This window comes from Lepisosteus oculatus, chromosome 10 (genome assembly GCF_040954835.1).
Source record: "Lepisosteus oculatus isolate fLepOcu1 chromosome 10, fLepOcu1.hap2, whole genome shotgun sequence".
Classification (NCBI taxonomy): Eukaryota; Metazoa; Chordata; class Actinopteri; order Semionotiformes; family Lepisosteidae; genus Lepisosteus; species Lepisosteus oculatus.
The window spans coordinates 30,989,330-31,012,176 of record NC_090705.1 but is presented as its reverse complement, the minus strand read 5'-3'; the positions used below and the strand labels follow the sequence as shown (position 1 = coordinate 31,012,176).

Genomic DNA, 22,847 nt, shown 5'->3' with positions numbered 1-22,847 from the left:
TCAGTATTTGTTTCTTGTCTAGAACTTCTACCTTGCATTTTCTACTGCCTTCACTGATCGTCTCTTTTAGACTTAGACCTCACTGCTCGTTCCTTGACCACCACTTTGCCTTACGATTTGCATTGGATCTCTTTGAAGACTCCTTCGGATTCTGGCCCCGTTTCTCGTTCCTGGACCTCGACCCTGTAACGAACAGTTCTTTCCGGACCTTATGCAGACGACACAATCCGAAGAAATGGGAAACACTAGGAAAAGTCATGCAGGAATACAACAGGGGGGCGTGTCCAAAGTGCGCTGGCGCACAGGGGAGGTGTGGCCAAGGCAAACAATCCAAAAGTAATCCATACTGGGAATCCAAAAAAGCTAGAATAAGTCCAAAGCCAGGTGATTCATCCAAACAAGGAATTAAAACCATGGACCAGGACCGGGACCAGGACCGGGACCGGGACCAAGCACTTCCAGGTCCTGGACTAGCACGGTGCGGAAACCAGATGCAGAGCCAGGATGAACGTCAGCGCCTGGCTTTTAAGGTGGGCTGGGAACAGGGGTCAGGTGCACAGAATTAAGTCTGAAGTGAAAGGACTGGAGCACCCTTTAGGAGGAGGGACTATAATCGTGACAGACCCTGTCTTACGATTCGGCATTGAATACCCAACCTTGCTTTCGCCTATTGTCTTGGCCCTCTCTCGAACACTCTCTATTATTCCGCATAGAATCCTAAGATATTTGGCCTTGGTTGCCTTAACATTATTATTATTCTTACTATTATAACCTCCTGTCCTTCAGATGCAGGTGCAGAATACTGCTCTGTAGGTTTTTTTTAATGGCAGTTTACTGCAAATGCTTTGATGGATTTATTCACTGGCATATTTCCACCTGATCCTCAATGTAACTTATGGCTTAAGGTTGAACATGCTGCTGTCAGTATTCTTGTACAGAAGGATATATTCTCAGCTCTTTCAGAACTGAGCGAGTGTTTTTAAAGACCTGGTTTGACATCTTTGGAAACTACCACACTATTATTGTTGTGTTATCTTCTATATTCTATAAATATGTCTCTATGGGGTGTTTCTAGACTCATTTTAGTGCTGGTGTATGGGAGAAAGAGATGTTGAAAGACAGATGTTCAGCTACTGTACATTTCCTGTGCCACACCTATTGGTGCAGATCTGTGTCGGTTGCACACATCTGCCTGACAAACTGAGTCAATTATTTTTTTTTTTATCCAGCATATTAACATAGCCAGTTTCCAGCAATGACCCTGTTGCATTGTCACATCCTTAACTTAATCATGCATCAAATCTGTTACTTGAAAGTAACATTCTATGCTTTGATGAGCCATTGTTCAGATTCTGCGTGGATTGACTTAATTGACAACAACTGAGATGTCCAATAGGTTTTTAATAATTTAAAACTAAAAAAGAGCATAGGCACATTGAATCTGTTTTAATGGGATTCATTGGTCAGCTAGCTACAGTAGAGTCACATGTACACATCTCTTTGTATAAATCACTGAGCTAGTCAACCAGCTTGTGTACTGTCTATTTCAGTTAGTCAATTTTAAAATATTGTATTATTGTACTGAGATTCATTCATGTGTTTGACTAAACAATACTCAATTAATAAAGTTAATAGACATATTATATTTAACAAAACCACCATCTCAATGTGGTACAGTATGTGAAGAAAGCTGTGTTGTGTAGTATGAAAAGTTGTTGCTGCAGTATCTGGTTTATATACAGCATGTACAGTATCTGAAACTCTAATGTATAAATACATACAGAATTGAATACATATGTGAAAAATGAAATCCTATTAAACAGCAAAATAACTGATATGAGTGTTTAGAGATGATCTTAGTGTTTGATTTTGTACAGTATGTGAGTAGCAAAGGTAGGCTCTCTGAACTAGGAATAAAACATGAGTCATTCACTAAGGATGTGCCTTACAGTGTAGCCACAATTCTGAATGTAAGTGCTGTGAACCGGTTATAAATTTCAAATGCACAATCTGAATGCAAAGACAGTGGATAAAAATAATAAGAACTATATTGCATTTGCTTAACTCTTTCCCCCTCACAGCAGATCACAGTACAGTATTATGAAAGACAAGAAATTTACTTCAAAAAAAGTGGAAGAGGAAATTCACTGCAATACATATTTTGCCCCAAATCCAAGAAATAAAAGTCATTGACTAGATTAAGAGAAAGACTACAAAAGAGCAGAAGATGATTTTAAGTAGCTGGTTATACCATACTGACCCAGTCTTTTCTTACATATTAGAAATAGTGCTCTTGATATGACAGTTTGGAGTTAAATTCAATATTACAGTTGAATAAAGCTAAATCTCAGATTACCTCTGGCAGGGAACTGGCAACAGGCCAAACATCAGCTGAAAACACACATGCAGTAAGAGCAAACAAGAATAAGCCCACACTTTAAGTGTTATGCGAAAAAAAAACTTACTTTTCCCTATTACTTTTAGAGCTATATATATGTTTGTTTGTTTGTTTTTTACCTTAAACAAATAATTAATGATCTCAGTTATGAGTACTAATTAAGTTTCTTCCCTCTAATACAGTATAATATATATGTGCGCAGTTTTCATATTTAAAGTTTTTTTTTCCTTTGCATTTCAAACTAGACACAACACCAAGAAGTATTTAATACAGAATTATTTTTCTGGGTGTCACAATTCTTAAACTGAAGAGTCACATTCAGCAGCTTGCACTGAAACACTTGGATATCCTTGTTTTCAATGCTTCAAAATGTATAGCCATCTAATTAATCTAAATTATTTCACATAGCACTGAAGATGTTATTTTGTGATTAAATTTTACAGACTAGCTGTAGAAAGGGCTGCAGGTGACATACAGCTAGAGGCTGCTATACAGCCCTAATGGTTGTAAATAGCCATGTTAGAGGTGAATTAGGTAATTATTGGTTACAAAAACATATTTTAATAGTTTATTTGCTCTCCTGACTTGCTAAGACAGAAACTAAAGCCTCCTGGACTTACTTCTTGTAACAATTGTGAGATTTGTATGTTTGATAATCTTGGTACTGCCATGGTAAGGGTAAAGACTGTCCCACAGTCAAGTCTGAAAGTACTGTAGAACTGTAGTGTGCATCTTATCTTATCTTTGTAAGCAAAGATTACTGGAAGGTGACCGTGAACAATGTACTGTATAATACCAGCTAGTATGAAGTTTTCAGACTGGCTTAAATTAAGCCCCAAAGCAAAACCCTAACACTAGTGAAAGAATACATGTACAGTAGGTAGCATTTCATGGTTTTTTGTTTGACATACAGATGCTCCTAATATATTTATAATGGTTCTTAAAAGTATTTTACTGTTTTTGAAAGTAAAGATCATTTAAACTAAAAATGAACATTTAGCACTGCTGATGCCTTTTAACTTTTTTTTTATCCAAATGCAAACTGGAGAAACTTAGGGAAAATGAAAGGAAAAATGAAATGTATTATTAACTGAATTTCACTCCAGACTAGGGATTATACTGTGTTTAGTACACAGCCCTCTACTAAAGTTTTTGTATTTACCAACTGTAACAAACCTGGCTTAAATTAGTCATTTAAAATTATTTCAAATGTTCATTATTGGGAAATGCATTGTAATATCCAGAATTGTATTCCAACCACATTAAAAAAGACCTACAGTATGTCACATGTTCATGAAGAAAGGTGTTATCAGTATCACAGGTACTTGTAGTAGACTATAGTGAGTTTTTAGATAAGTGGGCACGGAAGCAACTGAAAGTGAGACAAATGCATATAAGTACATGTGATGACTCTTGATGAGAAGTGTGTTCACTCAGTTCTGGGTGCCAAATTTGTCTTTTCTATTACATTTATTGTGGTAGCATTCAACATTGGTGACTCTAAGGGGAGAACCAAGATATTGGGACATAGAGGTTCAAAGGGTACAAAGTTATTTTGTACTGTCAAATGCAAGAGAACATTAAAACCATGTTTAGTGTTTTTTTTTTCACAAAAGATTTTTATGACAGTTCTTCAGACCACTACCTCTACTTCTCTTTGCTGGGGTTGTGGTTCAGTAAAAATGGTGTTGAAACCGCCAATGTGTTTTGAATTTCGTGGCACTCGAACAGGTGGTTCGCTCTAGTCGATAACAAGAATGGGAGGACTGCACATGACACATGCATTTGGCTCTGACTGTACAGTACAAATGAAACCAAATGAGAGACATGCAAAATGTCATTTTAAAATTTAATGCGGGTGTGACCTAAGGAGAAGAAATACACTATCTCCATCTCAGCGTTTCAAAGATAGAAAATTGAGCAACACTGCTCTTTTATTCTTGTTACCAAAAAAGACAACTCTGTCTTGTTGTCTCCAGACAGTCTGTCACAATAGTCATTGTTCTAGGATTGGCTCTCTGGCTCCTTCCAAGACCTGGAGTGCAGTAAAAGTACTCTTCCTCTGGATCTCTCACGCACCTGATGAATAAGGAGCATTTGTTTATCTCCAGGAGTCCAGATGTCGGGGATCAGGAGTTCAATAGAAAGATGATTATTTAGGCTGACTGGCTGTCACAGTGGGTTCCTGCCTTTTAATGACCCCTGGCACAGTACAGTATATCAAAACTCTTGTGCTGTTGTAGGATTGTGCACAGACTTCAAAAGATAGCAATGAAAAGCATAACGGCCCTCACCCAGGAGAACACCACAAACACTCCTTGCTCAGAATTTGATTTCAGACAGGTGTTGTCAGGAATCCAAGCACCACATGTATTGACAACCTATCTTGTTACTAGGCTGCAAAATCTAAGGCTACAGTCAGACATCATCTGACAGAAATATACCCACATATTGATCCTTCCTTTGCCTGTGGAAGTTAAAGGTTTCAGGTAAAGGCACCAACTCTTGGAATTCCTGCTTTGGTGTAAACAGATGTCCTATTGCTACTCTTAATTTGGCACAGCATTGCATGATGTGTGTGGGGATGCAATGACTGCAGCACTTGTATGAACAGTCCAAGAAACAATACTGCAAGTGTACATGACATCACCACCACAACAAAAAAGAACCAGTGACAAAAAGATGAAGGGTTACCAAGACCTGTAGTGCAAGGTCCAAGTGATGTGCCCCTTCAGCATTGGACTGCAGCTGAGATTCTAGTATCCTAATCTTCCGATTACGATTTTGATAAAAGTAAGTTAAAAAAACCATACAGATAATGTAGTTCAGGTTGGTAGCCACGTCAGCATGTGTAGGCTGCAAAGGAACAAGTAATAGATATTCTGTGCTGAAAAGAGAAGAAAGAAAACACAACATTTCAGCTGTGGAGCCTTCTACGGGTGTGCACACCCATACAGACAATGGCTGAGTGTTTATATTGAGGTAGTGCCCACACCACTGATCTTTATAGGAGGCACTGCTCTTTCTAATTTAAATCAATGACCTAGAGAGTCTGGTAAATATAATGAACTGTTAATATTAGTTTGCAAATCATACTAAAATGGGACAATTTGTAGATTGATAGAAACCACAGAATAATATTTAAAAGATTAAGATAAAATTCAATACTGGGCAAATATCTGCCAGCTGGCATTTAATGTAAACAAATCCAGGGTACTGCAAACACATAAAGCTTTACATATAACACAGAAAGCACTAAGCTTGAAGAGGCTAAGGTGCTTAAGTAAACACAGCATTTTCATCTTCCAGGAAAGTGAGGAAGCAAGAAAAAAGGCAAATACAAGGACTACACTAAGCCAGTTGTCTTAGGCAAGCTGTTGGTGCATATTTTTAACTACCACTGAAGGTACATAGTGTTGCTGAGTGCTGGATATCATTCAATGATGTGTTGAATGGACTTGGTTCTGGTCCCACAGGAATGGCACATGTCAGAAACATTATTCTTCAGAATGTGCTTCTGGAAGTCCTTGGTGGCAAAAATCTGGCCTCTGATGGCAAGGATAGATCCTTCTATCTCTGGAAAAATGGTCCCTTCTAGCAGCTACATTACATTGTGAATGCCTTAACTTCAATCTTTTCATGGAGTGATTTGTCCTCCACTCATTCATCCTCACTTTAACTTCTTCCTTTCTCTAATCTGTGATCTTTCTCAGAAAGAAATAGAAGGGTCTACCTTTTCCCTTTTCCTGCCCAATAACTGGTACAATATTAAAATCCTTTTCTTCCTTGTCAACACAATTGGCTCCCAAAAAGAAATGTGGGTGTCTTTGTTGATTAAGCTGTACCTCTGGCGAACAGATCTTCCAGAGTCAAGACATACACATGAGTTGGTGCCACAACTTTTGCTTTCCATTTTGTTGGTATCTCTGTCAGAGCCCATCTACCTTAAGTGACCGTGCCAAGAACTAATACTCCAGCCTGTGATTTCAATGGAGCTCATAATGGGTATTCACATGAAGCTGGAAACCATTATGCTCTTTAGACTTTATTATTTTTATACCATTCCTAAAGCCTCCTTGGCCTATTCTGCCCTGGTATAATAGTTATTGCAAGCACTGCTTAATACTGCAATTTGTTTTAGTTATTCCAATACCAGCTAATGACAGAAGTAAAATATTTTTTAAGTAAACACACAAAATTAGTCTTGGATTTCCTCTCCTGCAGCAGGAAAAACAAACTTCCTGCTTGGCTATGAATCTTCACAATTTGGAGCTATTTACTTTTTGACACTGGGCTGTCCATTATCATGAGTGAAGATCACGAATTCAGAAAAAAAGGTAAAAATGTTTTATGTATGCCACAATACATCACCATACAGCTTTCCTATGGGCTAAACTCCTAGTGGCATGCGAGACTCCTGCACATACAGTATGCTTAGGCCTATTCATCTGGCTCATCAGTTCACTTGCCAGACCGACTTTAAACACTATGGGCCAGATTCTGATCACTAAGCAAACATATTAACACCCAATCATTAAATTCAAAGTGAGGCCAAAGCATTATTTGCAGTGCAATTAGATTTTGGAACAATGCTTTGTGCATGATTTCAGCACTAGTGCTAGTGACAGCGGTCAGCGCTTGGCTTTTGAGGTGCGGTCTTATTAACATGTCTTTGTGAGCTGAATTTCAAGACGGCATGAAGCATGTTTATGTTCTGTTTGCATTTTATGACAGGCACCTCAGAGAGAAACTTTCTCACCACAGGCAAATAATTCTGCAGACAATCAATGAAGGGTTTCAAACCGGCATTGAATCTTTAAAAGTAAAGAATGTAAAAAGTGAACAATAAAACTAACATAGGAAAGTATATTGGAAAAAAAAAACATTAAAAGTACAATTTTCAAAAGAAGCAAAACTAAGAACCAAGTTACAACATTATTTTAAAGCCTGCTTTCTGTAACCAAATATCTTTAACTTCAATTAAATATAAGGAAGTTACTAAGGAAGACATGAGGACACAGCTTGTGTGCTTTATACCCAATTGCTTTATGCCAGAATGAATAGAAATTAAGTTAAAACTCTTATTAATCCATTTTTTGAACATAGTAATGATTCCAATCCCATTGGCACAATGCCATGGCAGACAACTGACAGATCACTGCAATTGGGTACTAGGCTTGAGTCTAAACTGGGGTGCCTGTGAAGCTTGAAACCCCACCTTGTGCTGTGTACTTCCAGGATAGGTTCCAGGTTGCTGCGTTCCTTTAAAAGAAGGCTTTATCTACAGTATTATTACCGTAGGAAGTTATCTGATAATAGGTGGACTGATGTGGGATCCAATTTCACAAAAAAAAATGAATCTATTTTTGGGACACTAAAAAACAGTGATCCCTTCCTTGCCTCGATTGGATCAATGTGTCTTCTCACTTTCATGTGGCTTTCTGTTCTAAAATTTATTGTAAACGTATTTTTGACTGATGTTTGAAAACTAATTGAAATCATGCTTGTGGTTCTATGGAAAATTCTGTTGGCATAATATACTGTACGAGTCGTGTGATAGACAGAAACAATAAAACGGTTCTTATGTATTATACAAAATCAATTGACTTATGACTAGCTGCATTCTGGGCACCTTAAAATCGTATTTTAAAGAAGATTCATTTTTTCCACCCCTCCACAGTATCCTTCCATATTCCTTCTGTATTCCCTTCTTGATCGGCTGTGAAACTTGTGATTTAAGGCTCGGCTGGAATAGCTAGACGACAAGGGCGAGGCTGTATTCGGTTACTGACAAAAAAAACAACCAAACAGCTCTCTGATTCCCCATAGCGATCAATTCGAGAGCTGCAGTGTCAGTGTTATTCCAGAGTCCATGTTGAAGTTTATTTATTCAGACTTTTCGTTCGTCTGGGTCATTTCAGGGCAGGAGCCGCATCTATTCACCTTCGTGTACACGCGCAGGTAAGATCGGTAATTTATTATTAATGAAGGCCGATTCAATGGAGAAACAAATCCTCCTTCCGCCGCAAAATGCCTCCTTAGAGCCCTCAACTGCGTGGAAAGGTTGGCATTTAGTTTTCCGAATCTCAGTTAATAGTGAGAGAACAGTTGCACAGAAAGAGTGACGTTTGTGAAATAAAGGCGGACGGGCTTCTAGAACTGCGCTGCATTTCACGGAGAGAAAGGTTTGCTTTAACGACCTCATTAGAATTACTTTTTATTATTATTTGAATACAAGCAATAACTTAATGGCCGTCAGATATCAAAGATAAACGTTGGCGGAGGTAAAAAAAATCGTTTCTGAGAAAATGCCCACACAGGTTATGGGTGTTTATTATAGTGTAACTCTTTTGCATTTGTAAAAACTTTTCGCAGGGACAACTGGAGAATAACGTTTATTAGTTTATTGCTTTGCACTGGGAGGTGTGTGTCAACTAGTAGCAGTCAAAATACCTGTTGGGCTATACACAGATATGCGAGGTGCCAGAAAATCGCGACTTATTCTTAGTGACATGACTAAGAATTACTATTTTTTTTTAAAGCAGAGGTGTTTTACCTTATTTTTGACTAAAAAATCTCAGAGTATTGTTGTCACCCTTTGCGTGTTTTTAATTAATTAATTTTGGAGCTTTTCCTTTTAACGTATTTAACTCTTCACTTGTTTTGCACTTTATAGACACATGAGGCTCGACGCTAATACTTGACCTTCATATTTAACCTTTAACACGGTGGTCCTTTAGCAGTGACAGTGAACCGTAGTACTTGCTTCTTAATGTGATCTAAATGCGTTGATATACTGTATTATCGATTGACCTTTGCGTTTCCAGAGCCTTTTCTACCCATTTTAATATACTACTTATTTCAGTTCCTTTTAAACACTGACCTACTTGTTAAACATTCAACAAAATGGATTTTATTATATTGTATTTTTGTGGAATTCAAATTGCAGGCGTTTACGCTTGTCTTATGTACAATAACAATATCATTTATAAATGCTGTGATGTCCAAATTCACATACATGTACAGTAACAGTTGATGAAAACATACATTTGATATGCTACTCAAAATATTCAGTTCTGGACGGAGTTTTGCATTATATACTAAGGAGTTCTCCATTTATAACAACAGCAGGTAGTGGTCGTGAGTGAACATTTTTTAAAGGTTTGACTTTTTCTGGAGTCCTACATTTTCTACCTAGTAACGAAAATTATTTCCTGCGGAGCTTTTAAAAAAAATGGTACTGTACTGCTACAGTTTTCGGGTGACTTTTCAGTAGTTTCTTATGCCCACCAAAAGACTGGCAACATACATTATCTTTCTTAATATGTGTCACTTTTATCGTGATCTCACATGAGCACTGTAGAAATCATGGACTCACGTTCAGAGATACTGTAAACGGGGGATGTATTAACTGTGCACAATTTCTGTGTGGTAAGTAAAGTGAAAGTGAAGTACAGTATATGTGGTTTGGTTGTCCCTTTGGAGCTGCCGTAGATAGGGATTTTGCTATATGCAATGTATCAGAATTCTGGGAGATCAGAGATTCTGCAGTAGGGTATTTCAGGTCAAACACCACAGTGCAGCGCAGCTGTGTGAGAAGTGAAGTTATTTTGGTAGCAGGCGAGGAAATCAGCAGCCCATTCGACTTAGTAAGTAAATGTTGATGATCGATACGGAAATGCACTATGACAGTTTGAGTACTGCAGCAGGGTTTTGTGTACAAAACGTATAAGTTGAAATTGCAATTATAACTTGAAGCTATTAAGTGATATACAGTAATTCAGCGTCAAGCGTGTTTTGACCCGTGTTTATTAAAGAGAGTAACTAAAGAAGTGCAGAAGTTGAAGCGTGGTCTGCTTATGATTTTTACGATATAGATCTTTGGGTTAACAATGTTGATAGGGCATTTCTTTTTTACCGTGATTTTTATTTTTTGCTTTATGGTATGGTAGGAGGATATTGAATACAAATTGAAAGCATGCATTGGTATGGAAGCGGTCCTGGTCACTATTTATACAGAGTTCACGTCAGCAATTTGTAGGTGAAACGCCAGAAGCAACATTTGGGTACCTTGATGATTACAAGCCCAGTTGTTTTTCTCTGCTAAGTTTAAAATAACAAAACAAAAAATACACTTTTCACCAACAGCAATAACGACTGTTAAGACCTACAAGCTTCACTGTTTTGACGTTGTTAACAGTACATTGTTACATTGTACTGTTGTACAGGACATTAATAGCAGTGCAAATAATTATAGAAACACAATTTATTGAAAAAGAATTGTTTGCCTTTTTACGGAGAAAGTGATTTTTTTTTGTTCAAATTGGAGAGAGAGTTCAAATGTCATTATTGTTATTCGATTTCTATAATTTAATTTATGAATTGTCTTTTTATGGTTTATTTGATAAATGAACTGTTTTTAATTTAGTGAAAAGTATTCCAGGCATTGGATGGTACACTGGTCAATCGCAGAAAATTATAGAAGAAAGTGCCGCTTAAAACTTGGATACTGTTGAAGAATTTACAAGTCACTTTAATTGACAGGAAAAGGGACTTTATCTCTGTAGGAAGAAGTGGCGGGTGGTGGGATGACTTAATGCAGTTTGCTCTTACTGGTTTTGTGGAAGCTTTTTTTTTAAAATAGTCATCATGGCAGGCAACCCTTTAACTCAAAATGGTTTTGTTTGTTGCAAATAATATGTTTGGATTAGTTACAGAAGAAAATATGAATTTCTAATTATTTCTGAAGTTTTGTTCAATCGGACATCTGAATAACATTATACAACTTAAGCTGTGTGTTAAAACTTTAAAAAAAATTGAATTTATGGCAGCTTCACTGTTCAAGTCTGCATGTACAGTAGATCCCTGCCATTACTAGTTTACTGGGAAATGTGAGCAGTAGGCATGTGTTTTCAAGATTTAATAAGGGTTTCACAGAATTGAGAAAGTAATCCTTGATACTCAAATGGCTTTACAAAAGTAAATATTTCTGTGTATTTTTAAAATGCGTAATTTAAAATAGTTTTGGATATTCATGTTAAGAGAATCATACTTGTGTCTGTCAGACGCAAGTTTCAGCCATAAGACAAAAGCTTTTGTTTTTATTGCACTTCAAAAGGATTGAATTATTTGAAAGGTGATTTAAACATTTTTAGTACATTACTTAGTACATTATTTTGAATAGTATTAGACAAGAAGACTTACACTGTTTTAAGAAGATTTATTCGTGCTTTTATTTATGATAAACCTTTTCATTTATGGTAGACCACGATATGTAGTCTGGAGTCTCACAAGTTGTCTAAAGTGAAATTGTGTGCTATTGATCTTGGGGGAAACTCCTTTGAATGGTTTCAGATTTACAAATTCTTTCACAGTGTGTAATATCTGACAGATATAATGGTTTCAGATCTATTCCAGTTACTAAAAGAGTTGCATTTGATTCCATACTATGACCTACACGTTTTTCCATCTCCATCTCCATCTGAACAGCAATAATGTTCAGGCAAATTTCATATCCTCCTTTATTTTAATGACAGTCTTGTGCTCAACCAGACCTATTTTATCACAATTTAATACTGATTTGCTGCTTAATTCTGATCATTTTCAGCAGCCTTTCTTTGATTAAACTAAATTTAGACAGCTCAATAAAAATAATTCCAGGTCCATCTCGGCCAGTGATCACTATTTTTACTTTAGGTAGTCAGGTTTATAAATATATAGGTATATGGTTGAAAAGTATGATAAGAATATGTTTTTTAAATTAAGTACATGTTCCTCAAGGTTTACACTGGTACATACTGTTTGTATTGTCCATCTTATACATTACTATGTTGATTCTGTTTACTGAATGGTCTCTAAAGTAATTCTTGGGGAAACATGATGCCCATTATATATTTCTGTTTTAAAATTTATTGCTGGCACCCTCATCACAATTGTCATTGTGATGTTTATTCTTTGATTGATTGGCCCCATCTGCATACTAGTTGAATGCTTCACTGGCTAAAGTTAATTTACAAATCTGTTAGAGGGAAAATGCGTTTTATTTTAATTTATTGCAGTCCAATGATGCCATCCTACATTTTTTATCAAGCTCCTAATAGCACCTGCAGACACAGGACACAAGTCATTCCAATGAGCCACTGACAATAACTAGAAAATCTGTGAGAGATTGAGCTATTCATCTTTGTTTCTTGTGGTCTTTTTTATTTGTAAGATTAAATCTTTTGTTGGCACTTGCAATTTCTAATACTGCCACTTCCTAAGATATTATTAACTTTTTCTTCTTTCACTGTTTGTTTTCTATGTGCCTGTGGCGTGAGATCTTCGCCAGGCTGTCATTAGAAATGAGAGTATGTTCTCAACTAACCTAGCTTTGTTTTTGAAAGACAGTTATCATTATATACGTTACTTTAATGATAGAACAATGGCAGCCAGTTTCCTTTGGATCTGTATTCAGATATAGCTAATCAATTGACATGGGTCACTCTTTTGTTTATTTCATCGTGTGCATAACAGTTTAAATGTAGGTTTCCAAATAAAGAGAATTACTGAAAGGTCATTTTGTAGCCTCACTGTCAAAGCCACCCAATCTTAAATGTACATAGAGTTTCAGCATGCGCTATGAGTGCTTAAATTATCTATAAAACTTACAATTGTAACTGACCAACAGGATAATAGTAAAATGTGCAGCATGTTTTAATACTTTTAATAATACATTTCTTGTATGCTTTCTCACACCATGTGATCTAATTGAGTCCTTTTTGTACCTAATGTTTTGCTAAATCACATTGGCAACTGTTGGCAGCCACCTCTTCCATAAAACTTACATAAGATTCCAAAATATGCTGCAAAGTGTAATTTATAAAAGAATCAGGTAGATCTAGGAATAATATACTGTAGTAATATGTAAAGTGCAATGGAAGCAAATTGTATTTTTACACAAGGTCTGGGAATCCCCAAAATGCTTATTTTCTCCCTCTCAGCTGGCAAAACACTTCATAAGCTTATTTTTTCCTAGAGGATGTAGTCAGCATAAGTAGGTCATAATTTAAACAAAAACAAAACGATTCTCTCAGCATTCATACAGTGTTCTTAGTCTTTGATGAATTCAGGTCTTTTTGGGGACTGTTGGGTCTAAAATAGTCTGCAGAAGATTTTCATTTTTTACAAATTTTACAGAAGACAGGTCGAGCTCCATATTGGTGGGACCTGCACTTCATTTCAGCTGTTGAGAAATGGGAAATATTTACTAAAATGGATTTAGTAAGTGGTTTCTAGAAGTGAACACTGTAAATTATGACGCTGTTTTCAAGGGCCCTGTTGATGACTTTCAACCTCTCTGTATCCCATTGTGGATGTTTTTACTGACCATACATGGGATCTTGCCTGGAAGATGGGATTTCTTCAAACCAGAAGCTCTGGCTCTGGGACATTCATGGTGCAGCTCCAGCCTTGATGGTTTTGCATGTCAGTAAAGTCCTGTGAAGGTTGTTTGTTCCAATGGCCACTTGAAAATCATATTGCGACAATGATAACCCACTCAGAACCTCGCACAATGTAAATAACCTTTTAAGCACAATTTCCAACAAAGCTTAACCAAAACAGATTGCATTCTTCCCTCACTCTTGACAATTTTCACCTTACATTTAACTCAGTTCAAAGATTACTTTCCCTTAACTCCACCTTGATATCAACAGTAGGTGAGATCTTTGACAATAGCAGTAGAACTGCCCTGCTGGAGCCTCGAGCACAAAGAAACGCAGCATTTTCCTAGAATTAGTACATGCATGACAACTGGTAGAATGGCTCAGAGAAATCTACCTCAGAGAAAAATGATGATGATGTATTTGACTTTTGTCATAGCATGTCACAATAAACAAAGTATAAGCAAACTATTTTAAATTGTATTCCCGTGCATTTTTATCAATGTAAATGTATTCCTATGGGTTGTCCCGAGGTGCTCTGGTTTCCTCCCACACACCAAAGACATACTAGTAGGTTAATTGGCTTCTGGGAAAAGTGGCACTGGTGTGAATGGGAGCGTGCCTGTGTGTACACCTTGATAGACTGGTGTCCCATCCAGGGTGTATCCTGCTCTACTGTACATCTGTCGCTTGCCAGATTACGCTCTGGCTCCCTCTCAACCATGAATTAAATAAATTGGTTAGTAAATAGTTAGAAAATGTGAACTACTGTACAGTATATTCTCCCCATATTGCAGATGTGCCCATTGTTAATAAAATAGGTGTTAATGGTGAAGTCATTTAGCAGTCACAAAGCAGCCCAGGAGTAAAATGTTAGCTGAATGCCCTGTATTCATCATTTCAGAAGATCTGTCCTTAATGAAGTTTAGAAGTTCAAATGTAGAAAATGTATAATTTGTTCAGATCCAAATACATTTTTAGTGTGGTCTTAACTAGGAATATGTAATTGTACTATATTTACAGTAAATGTCAATTTGAATAGCTGTTTGTTAGCAATTAATAGTGTGATGACCCATATTAACAAGGCCTCCAACATATTACAGTTTCTTGTGGCATTTGAATAGTAAATTTCAGCTCTTAGTATAAAACATTATGTGCAAGTCAACAGTAAGTTGTTGCTGTAAAGGAAAGATATACAGTACAGTACTTTCAAGGGAATCCAGGAATTCAAAGAAAATTAGGGTAGATTCTTGGACAATTTTAATACTGGCAGTGGGGGAATCTGGTTATGTAACGTTGTTTACATATATTCAGAAATATTTGTTATTTTGTGCTTAAGACAGTCTTTTTTTTCCTTTTGTTCCTTTTAGACAGAACATATTTTGTATTCATTTCTTCCGTTTTTGTTGTTGTTCAAAACATTATGTCATTTGGAGCCTTGTTTTATTATGTCATAGTCCTGTACAGTCAATGGGAAAAACAAATTAAATAATTTCCTTATACTTCAGTACATAACAAATGAAATAGCAAGATCATAATTATGCCATAATCTGTAACAAACGTAAAAGACTGTATAATGTTTGAGATTTCTACATGTAGTAAAAGGAGAAAAGTATTTTTCCATTTTATTTATGTGGTGCAAAACGTGAAATTTAAGAGCATTGTGGTCAGCAAGTGTTTTCAGGACTTAATGCCCTTGTTTGCTTGTATTGAATTAAATAACACCTGAATGAGCACTGCTATGTGAAAGATGGGGGTCTTCAAAGGCATAAGGTTTCTGGGCAGTTCCTTAAATTTTTCTTGTGGTTTTTCCTTAAATAAATTCTGGGCAATGTAAAAGGTGGTTTGTCATTGATTTGAGGCCAACTGTTTTGTGTGCATATGTCTTATTGCTATAAAGTGGTAAATGGCAGTACGTTTCAGCTTTTGAAGAAAAAATAGTACAAAGTGGTTTCAAATGTACCAATCATCTTGCTTTGCAGAAACTGCGTGGATTTTTTTTCAAATAAATTACATATCAAGTGTGCCAGAGTATTATAAAATGCACATTTTTTTCCATATAAACCCAACAGTTTTACTGTTGTATGAAGCCTAACTGAAATTGCCTAAAATTACATGACAAAGCCCTGGTTTAGGAAGATAGTTTAGTATTCTCCCTACCATGGCTGATACACGTTTTATGGAAATTTTACTGTATACTGTTCTATCATTCTTGAAAAATCCTGAGATTCATTTTCACTTCCCATTGCTTGCTCATTATTTATAAGTGCCACAGAAAGCAGAATTATGTCCTAACATACTGTACTTGAGTATTCACCTTGTAGCTGAAACATTCAGAAGAATGTTGATAAAAACTTTCAAAGTTGTTTTGAGTAAACACTTGATTTTGTTCACAAATGAAACTATTATATAAAATGTATATATACAGTAGTTATATTTATAAACATTTTGACCAATATGTTCACAAATTGAATCATTTCTATTGTGTTTTACTAGGATTTTTTTTTCATTTTGGTAAAATTGTAAATGCACATACGGACATACTTTCTTTTTATTTACTCTATCAACACTAGTGTGAATGTACATACATAAAAATCTGAACTTTTACAACTTATTGTACAGATGTACAACATGTCCATAATAACATTTTAATTTGTGATGACCTAATGTAACTCTTACAGTTTTTTTTTTTGCTGCTTGAAATTGTCATCATTTAAAGTTACAAACAGTACTGTTGTCAAAATCATCATGTATATTTGAAAGTTATACCCCTCCAGAGGTTTTGCAAACTTAAGGTGTTTTCAAAATGTATGATTATTTACACTTGATTCATTGTTTGTTTAAAAAAATAGCTTTGAATTCAGTACTATAAAACATCAGCTCTAAACTCCTCAGCAACAATCCAATATTATGACATTGTATATAATTTCATTAATGCCTTTGTACAGGACATACACATCACTGATATGTAGTATGATTCCAGAACAAACTTTAAAATTTTGTTATGCTGTTTTTAAATAGCTTGTACAAAAGGTGGAAATGTTTCATAAGATGGATACATTGTATAAGAGCAATTCTATTTATCATCCTGTCATTTTATTATGGAGTCCAGAATTCATGCTTGTGTCTCATTTTGTCATCCAAAAATGTATTTTTTGAATATTCTTTAGTTTTTTAAAAAAAAATAAGTTTAACCACAAGTTATATTTGTCGCACTGATTTTTTTTTCAGAGAGGAATAATTTTGGTTAAGTGATGTAGTGATGTAAAACATTTTTATACATATGTTGTTATTTTTTTTACCATAAAATGGTTAGGTCAAAATAAAAGACTTCAGTGCATGTTTTCTTTTACTGATATAAATAAGATATGCACGCCCTTTCTTATTATATTGAAATCCAGCCTTAACTGTTTTAACATTTATCCATACTACATAAATATAATATAGCAGTTTGTATCAATAAAAGTCCAGACGTGGAGGTATCTTCAGCACATTTACTGCCTAGCCTATTAACACTGACTTAGTGGTTCCTATTGCATGGTTATTGCATTATAGCAGAACTGATTGTACTTTTTATGTGTTGTTTGTCAAAAGTACTTATAATTTTTAGAAGATAGTTTTGACTAGTTGTGGTATCATATCCAGGGTTTCCCACAAGAAAAGCTGAGCCCAGGTGGTAACTTCACCTCCTGCCCTGCCTCTGCCCCCTAGCTGTCTAAAGGCTACTGTAGATTACTGTACTAGCTTGCAAACTAACTGCAAAATACCTTATAATTGTAGCTAAATAATCTTATAGTCTCCCAAACAAGACATTACTTGAACACAACAACTAGTTTAATTACATAAGATTCATTAAAGATGTTGGCTCTCCATGATGGTGCCGGTGGAAAACCTTTGTGCTTGAAACACGTTCCATATTTTCTGCATGTCTCAAGCCGTCACTGCATTCTTGTTGCTATGAGATACTGTTTATTATTCTGTGGCCATTGACTCAATAGGTCTGTTTTTTTATTAATGTACAAAAACACATTGATTAATTGACGGGATACTTTGGGATACTTTCAGCCACAACTCCAGTTATGGTTGTACTGTTCCGAGAGTTAGGGAATAATGGAGTTCAAGAAATGGCACTACATAAAAAGATTAAAAATTACATGGGAAGTCACCATTATAATATCTCATATTTATTAAATCTCTAAAAAACTGAGTCCATTAGGGTGCATAATTTAGAAATACAAGCAAAGGAATGAAGCAGACCTCAGGAGTGGCAAACTGGGACCAGATGGATTCAGAGTGAATACAATTAGGAGGGTTGTTCTTTAGAAATATGTTTATGACTCAAAATGAATTTGTCCCCAAAAATACTCAAATTTTGCTAGTATTGTATTACAATAAATTGTTTACTGTATACATTAAGAAGAAAATTCAAGCTCTCCAAAAAAAAGGGCATAAAAGGGCGGAAAATTTGAAGACTTTTTTTAGAGTATGCCAAGCTGCAGGCACAACAGAAAAAATACATTAGAGTTGCCAACAAGGAATACAAAAAAGCATAGTGCAACAGAGGAAGGTATAATGCAAAGCATTTTTTTTCAGTACTGTAAAACTACAGTACTACAAAAGTAAAACCTCAAAGTCATTGTTTAAAAGATAATAGATTGTATGAGCTGATAACAAAGAATTCATAAACATGCTGAATTAGTGCATCACACAGGATTTATGCCAGATGTAAATACAGCTAAGGGTCTGCACAAGTTTGGACAGCTAAAAAGTAATACATCTGATAACATTCCACATTTTCTGAAGTATGACAAAGAGAATATTATTTGTAAACCCCTTGCTAGAATATTTCAAATCTGACTTTGGGCGTCTCTCAAGTCTAGGACTGGGAATGGTTCCACAGATCATAATATTACAATAACAACATAAGGAGGTTTGCAAACAAGAAGAGGCCATTTGATTCATCTATCCTGTCCAATAGTTAATTGATCCAAGGATCTCATTCAGCCATTTCTAGAAAGAAGTTCCTCTTTTTTTCAGTTTCAAATGAACTTTCACATTCCACTTGAACCCTCTAGTTTAATTTTGTTTTGTGTTCATTTTGATTACTAGGTTTACTTTGTCAGTGACTTTGAGGATTTTGAATAGGTTATCAGGTTCTGTAATGTGATGATCAAAACTCCAAAGAAGACCTTATTATTGCATTAAATAATTTTAACATAACATCCCTTTATTTAAATTCAGTGCCTTTTAATATATATCCTAGAGTTTTGTTTGACTTTTTAATTTCGTCCTCACATTGTCTAGAAAATGGAAACGATGTGTTACAACATCACCTAAGTCTTTTTTAAGTATCTTCGTTTAGTTCAGTATTTCTGGTTTTCTTTAAGTCTTTAATTTTATCAAAATATTTGTACAGTAAATGTTATCTGCTGCTTTTACAGTGTTTTCTGTTTCTCCTTATTTGGTATAATCTGCAAATTTGAGCAGTCACTATTAATTTAATTTTACTGGAATATAGATGATTGATATAAATGAAACAGAGTAACTGTTCTAATACAGATCATGTTATACTCCACTTATTACCTCAATTTGAGTATTCATCCTTTACCTACTGCATAACCATCTACACAGATTGAGAACCTAACCAGCATGTGTTCTTGAGGGGTAAACCTTTAATTTAATTAGATGTGAGCTGTGATGTACCCCATGGATTCATATTTGGTCCCCTTTTCTCCCTGATCTACAGTATATCAGTGATGTAGATTCTGGTGTACAGTAGTTTGCAAACTTAATAATTAATTAATAATATTAATTATTCAGCACTGCACTCAAAGCACTTTACAGGTAATGGGTAAAGTTACCCTCCACCACCGCCCATGTGCAGCATCCACCTGGATGATGCGATGGCAGCCATAGTGCACCAGAACACTCACCACACATCAGCTATCAGTTGGGAGGAGAGCAGAGTGATGAAGCCAGTTCATAGAGGGGGATTATTAGGAGGCCATGATTGGTAAGGGCCAATGGGAAATTTGGCCAGGACACCGGGGTTACACCCTTACTCTTTTCAAGAAACATCCTGGGATTTTTAATGACCACAGAGAGTCAGGACCTCGGTTTTACGTCTCATCCAAAGGACGGCGCCTGTTTACGCTATAGTGTCCCCATCACTATACTAGGGCATTGGGACCCACACGAACCACAGGTTGAGTGGCCCCTAACACTAACACCTCTTCCAGCAGCAACCTTAGTTTTTCCCAGGATGTCCCTCATCCAGGTACTGACCAGGCTCACACCTGCTTAGCTTCAGTGGGTTGCCAGTTGTGAGTTGCAGGGTGATATGGCTGCTGGTACTTGTTGAATTGGCAAACAACACAGTAATTAGCAAGCAGAAAAAGTGAAACAGTGGGGAATTGCAAACAAATTAAGAATTGCAAACAATTATAGACTTTGGCATACACTTCAAAATTAATTTATTTTCACTAAATGCTGTGAATAAAAATATTTTATTAGTAGGAGCATGCATTAAACATCATGGGTCATTGTGAGCTGTTTTGCACCTAAAAAGGTATTTGGGTATTTCTATAGATTCACCTAGGTAATGGAGAGAAAGTTGTTTCACTGTATAACAAGTAATGATATTTTTGCTTCTGAAATGAATTCCAGTTTCCAACCAGCAGTTCAGACTAACCTATACTAACCTATACCTATAAACATTTGTAATATTTTGTCCTTGTTTTATATCAACTGACAGTATGGTTTTATTATTATAAAAATGCATTCCAAGCTCAGGGGCTTTACAAGTGGTTTAGTCACAGTGAATTAAATGTGTTTTTGGATGACAAAGGTGGTGGGATGTGAAGACTAAATGTGTGTGTTTCTGAAAATGATTTTCAAACTACTGTAAATGTATGGCAGCTGTGTTATTAATTTTGCCAAGTGCCCTCTCCAGACATTTCAACAGATTTAATAAGCATTTTTACACAAACCTGGTTAATATTAAACTTTAACCATTTTGCTGTTTTTTTGCACTGCAAAATTATAAGTCTAAAAGCCTATTTATACCAAAAATCAAAATCGCTTCTCAAAGAAAACTTAAAATATGTTAAGTAACATCCTGAAGATTTATTGCAAACTTTCTTTTTTATTAAAGAAATGGTTCTCTAGCTTCCGTATTTGCTACTTTTAATTTCCCCACACACAGAAACCCACCTTCTCTTAAAAAGTGACAGCAAACCAATCCCAACCTGTGTATAACAAGACCATTTTTGTGGGTTATTTTGGTGCTAGATGTTTGGGGTGGCTACTGTATTCCAATTAACGTGAATATCATCAGTAGAAATGTTAAGTGGTTAGCTGAGTTGGTTATTTATTGCAGGTAGTCTCATGAATAGTTTCAGTTGTATACTAATGCACAGGTAATACGGTACATAGTGGTCTGATTTTATATCAGTAGTTTACTGGGTGCATGCTTTGGGTTATACAAATTTTATGTTGTGATATTGGTGTGTTGATTGTCGATTGTTCAAGTAGCATTGTTTCTTTGGATAGCAGAAGACTGAGCTCAAGTCTTTCAAAGGTCAAATGCAAAACTTGATATCCCAATAAAGGATATACAGTATCAGCCTGGCCACCTTTATTTGTTTAATTTTATTTGCTTGTCAACTTACAGTATAGTGTCGTCTAAAAGTGCAAAGTCAAAACTTATTTTAAATCTGTGTGTTTGCTGCATGCAAGCAACTGGCATCTGGGATAGATTCTGGGATCACCATTACAAATTTCAAGGAATAAGCTGGTGATGGGGGGGGGGGATACTACAAATAAAAGACTTATAGAATGAGCAGAGGAAAGAAATGATTGGAAAGAAGAAAGATTAGAAAATGAATGTTAATATGATACAACACAGTCAAACACTAGTGTTAGAAATCTTGAGGTTTTAATTTGAGGAATTTGAGGCAAAAGGCATTTATGGAGGTAATTATGAGGTAATAACAGTAATTATTAAGGTAAAGATTTTACTCTATCACTATAAAACACAGAACCCAAGCGCAAGGAAAATTGTTGGAGTTGGAGGTGCAATACTGAGTGTACTTCATTTTTTTTGTTTTCAGCTACCACTATAAGCTATATACAGTATGGTACTGTATATATAATTATATTCATAAATATTGTTAACAATTTTTATCCTATTTTATCATCCTGTCTCTAGAGCAGGAGGTCTTTTCTACCGAACTTGAGAATTGCAACACTTAACATGCATTCTTACATGGTAGAGTGGTTTTAGGGCAGTGTCTGTACAACCCTTTTTTAAGGCAGTGTCTTTTCTCAGCTTCCTTGGTGTTCGGTGCTCAAATTAACCAGGATCACAAATACTTATTTCCACTGTGGTTCTGTATTTATGGTATCAAATTATTTGCATTTGCCGAAGACATCCTTAATTAAAAGCTTATTGAAACCAGCATCCATGGCTTAGCACAGTCTGATGATTGCTATCAAATGCGATTTTGTCTAGTATGTCATAACTTGTCTTCTGCAGCATCTCTGGACTGTCACATTTTCCTATGAAATAAACACACCTTTAAATGACATAAGATATCGAGGAAGAAAGCTTCAGGGTTTTTATCTTTGATTTATGAAACTTTCTCTGGTCCTTTTTATAATACCTTTCTCTGGTACTTTGTTTTCATATAATAAAAAACTGGAATTGAATTAAATACTGTATTTCTTCAATATATCTACTGTTCTACGTCATAGCTTTGACTTCTAAACCAACATCAGGCAACACATTTGAAGAAAACGTACACATGGGCTTTTTGATCTGTTTGCTAAGTCTAGTTGATTTACTTAAATTAGGAATGGCCAGCTGTGGTCTAGAAAGCTACAGGATGTTGGAATTTGCATTACAAATGTACAGTATGCCTTGCACATTACTGTTGTAAAAGTCACTAATAAGCTGCTTTTATAGTATATGACTTCTTTTCCTCATTATTCTGCATTCTGCAGTGTCATTCTTTTAAATTGCATAT

The 22,847-nt window shown here is 35.7% G+C and overlaps 1 protein-coding gene across 4 annotated transcripts in view; it reads left to right on the top strand.

The window, feature by feature from the left end:
• The first annotated feature begins 8,229 nt into the window (after nucleotides 1-8,229).
• thrb (thyroid hormone receptor beta) overlaps nucleotides 8,230-22,847 on the top strand; it is a 134,575-nt gene continuing 119,957 nt past the window's right edge. Inside the window, exon 1 of one of the 4 annotated variants that reach the window (XM_015357507.2) lies at nucleotides 8,230-8,359. The gene's annotated coding sequence lies outside the window, so the exon portion shown is untranslated. Of the gene's footprint in view, nucleotides 8,360-8,562; nucleotides 8,584-9,813; nucleotides 10,048-22,847 lie in introns of those variants that run through there. The other 3 variants (XM_015357503.2, XM_015357505.2, XM_015357504.2) reach the window with 3 other exon arrangements.